Here is a 387-nt window from a genome sequence, read left to right as displayed (position 1 = left end):
TTGGCGGAGTTTCATTTGTATTTCTAAAATCCACTTTTATATTGTTTAGGTATATATTCGCGAGATACTTGAGCCAATTAAAACGGTGGAAATCACATTTCATCATATCGGGTTGTTGTTAACTGAGCGAATGTACTCCACTTTATAATTGTCTCCTCATGGAGGGCTATGTAACGTGATTTAAGTATGGAATTATGTGAACAATTGATGAGAATAGTGATTGCGTCAGTCTGAAAGTCCCTTCCTTTTTTAAAGGAATTTTGAAATGATTAACAATCTTCATGATTTATTATTTAACAAGGCGCTTCTGACCTAGTAATTAAAAAGAAACTACGATTTCCTTGTTTCATGATTTATCTCACCCCCTCTTCTCTGTTTGCGGTTACG

The sequence above is a fragment of the Penaeus monodon genome, chromosome 34 (genome assembly GCF_015228065.2).
Source record: "Penaeus monodon isolate SGIC_2016 chromosome 34, NSTDA_Pmon_1, whole genome shotgun sequence".
Lineage (NCBI taxonomy): Eukaryota > Metazoa > Arthropoda > Malacostraca > Decapoda > Penaeidae > Penaeus > Penaeus monodon.
The sequence above is the reverse complement of the archived record's forward strand: the minus strand, read 5'-3'. Positions refer to the sequence as shown.